Raw genomic sequence first — 2,707 nt, 5'->3', positions numbered from 1 at the left:
AAAAGAAAAGCAAACAGGTGTTGTAGTTTGTTTTATATTCAACAGTTTTTCCACATTTGTTTTTGAAAAATAATTTTTTGTATTTGTTCTCATAATTTTTTTTACAAGAAAACTAATTAATAAAAAATATTTTAGAGTTAATTTTTAAATTTAGTTCATCTACTAAAAAGTATTTTAAGTTCATAAAATCCGTTAAATATTTTACAAATAACAATCTATTTATAATATTATTTTACTATTTTAACTATCATCTCTATTTCGTTTTTTATCTTTTTTTTTTCATTATCATGACTATTTTCGTCACCATCATTATCATAATCTCACCACTATTTTTTTTTATTATTATTATCACTATAACCACCATACAATCACTGTTATTATCACCATCATTTCATCACTATTTTTTTTACCATTGTTATTAAAAAATATTTTACACAAAATAGTTTTTATTTATAAAATATTTTAAGCAAAACAGTCTGACATGATTTGAAGTTTACTTTGATGCAATTGGGCTGCTGGCATAAGATTTCTAGCTTATTATAAAAAAAAATATATATATATATATATATATATATATATATAAAAATAGATTATGTACATCGTCTAACAAATCACAAACCCCATAGCTGGCCATTCTAATAAACAAAATGCCGGCAGATCGCAGCCCAACAACTGTTCGGTAAGGTTCTTTCCTTGGTGCAAAAAGAATATTGAGGCGAAGAAATGTTTTAAAATACAATTAAAGGCAAAGAGAAGAAGATAATATAAAAACCATCAACAATTGTGGGGAAAAAAAACCATCCTCAGATATATGATTAAATTAAAAGAAGGCGTCAAGAGAGACAGGAAACGAGTTTAGGTTGATTCTAGGATGTGAAGTGTCAGCTGTTCTTTATTCTTTATTCTTAAAAAGAAAGAAACGCGATTATTCTGGCATTCTGCCCAGTCCTCACATCTCAAAACTATCTTAACAACAATTCAAGGGGCATAGATGGCTAGGGCCCCCTCCAATAGTTATCAGTTTAAGCTGAAGCTATGCTCTCAATCTATTAACTCAAGGTATGAACAAAGCATTCTAAAAAATGTACATGAACAAGGCCCCTCTCTAGGCACAGTAAGAAAAACAATGCAACGTATCAACATATAGGGAAAATTCAGTTCACTATAATGTATATATGGATCATGGAGAGGCACTGCCACTGTCATCCTAATGTATTTAGTGTTATAATAGTGTCACACGGTTCCTTGTTTTCACATCTTTACGCGGCAATCTTATGCAGAAAACGCTACAAAGGCAAGACTGTTGCTCTATGTCATGCTACCAGCCTAATTAATCATATACCAACTTTCCCATTTCACTTATATGTTTATATATAGTGTATCGGCTGACCAAACTTTCTCGTTAGTGGGATGGATAAACACTAGATAGATGAGTTATTTCTCATGCCATATGCAAAAAGATAGATCACTAATTACAGTTATAACACATAGCGGTAACTTTTTATGGACTAATTTCATAAATTAATCATTTCAGTGGACTGGGAAAGCAGTAAAATATTTATGAGAAGAGCCCGTTACCGTATAAATGGTCATGACTCCCTCCTTCACCAGATCTTTTCACCGCCTTTTGCTTTAACAGCCTGACATTACACCACAGCAGGTGAAATTCACCGTATTCTATTGACAACAAAACGAACAGGGTTAAAAATTTTCCAAGTAGGGAATGAAATTTACAGATGCATTACTGTAACGCTATTAGATCTAACACATTCCACGTGCCAATCATGTGAGCGACTTCACTCACTCACTTTCTCAAAGCTTTGCTTGTGCTAGGAGTACTGTCGCCAAGCACTCGACGAATCCTCATTTCGGAGAAACAACCACTTGACAGCAGCCTCCATGTTGCTTCGGCTCGGCCGCTCATGTAACGCGAGCCAAAGCCAGATCTGATCCTCTTCGTCTCCTCCTGATCATCACGAGCCGGCCGGCTTCATCATCAATCCGTTCGTCTTCATAAAGTGGCTTTTGCTTGCTTGAAGCCGCGCTGGAACCACTTGAAAAAGCTCAAGCTCAAGCTCAAGCTCTCCTCTTCACTACTGCTCTTTCGCAGATTTCTTCTCTCCATCAACACCGAGCCTCAAAAAAACAACCAAAACGAAATCGTTGGTTGAAATCCGAGAAGAAATTAACAAAAGAAAGCGAGTTTTGATCGATCAAGTAAGTACTTTGAAGGAGGGGGAGAAAGAGGTGTGGTAGTGGAGAGGAGAGCAGAGGCGACAGTGGGTTCAATAGGAGAAGGAAACGAAAGCATTTTTGTCGTTTTGAGCAAAAAGAAACGAAACGATTTTGTGTGTGGGTGGCGGGAAGATTCAAAATATTGGAGTTTTTTACGTTTTTGCTTGGTTTCTGTTACTGCTATTTTGGGGCGCGCTCTCTTTGAAAAAAGAGGAACTGATATGAAAAAGTTGCGAACATGAACATAAGTGGCAGAACATAAATTTCATAGAAGAATATGCATTTTGGTCCTTGAAAATTACGTAAATTATATAATTTTAATTTTGACACAAAATTTTATTTTTTTTTATTTTTTAGTCTTGAGTTGAGAGATGCGAGAGAAATCACCGAATTCCAACAATAAATAAAAAAAAGTATCATTAATACCGATTTAAACCACTAAAACAGATTATATTTGTGTCAAATAATTCAT

At 34.3% G+C, this 2,707-nt stretch overlaps 1 long non-coding RNA gene across 1 annotated transcript; it reads right to left on the bottom strand.

The window, feature by feature from the left end:
* Positions 1-1,494: 1,494 nt before the first annotated feature.
* Positions 1,495-2,412, bottom strand: LOC127904419 (uncharacterized). Its single transcript, XR_008057588.1, has 2 exons — positions 1,809-2,412; positions 1,495-1,677 (listed from the first exon to the last, which is right to left on the bottom strand). It is a non-coding gene; the product is annotated as an uncharacterized LOC127904419 (long non-coding RNA).
* Between the last annotated feature and the right edge of the window lie 295 nt (positions 2,413-2,707).

The sequence above is a fragment of the Populus trichocarpa genome, chromosome 16, assembly GCF_000002775.5.
Source record: "Populus trichocarpa isolate Nisqually-1 chromosome 16, P.trichocarpa_v4.1, whole genome shotgun sequence".
In the NCBI taxonomy this organism is placed as follows: Eukaryota; Viridiplantae; Streptophyta; class Magnoliopsida; order Malpighiales; family Salicaceae; genus Populus; species Populus trichocarpa.
This window is presented reverse-complemented; position numbering and strand designations above follow the sequence as displayed.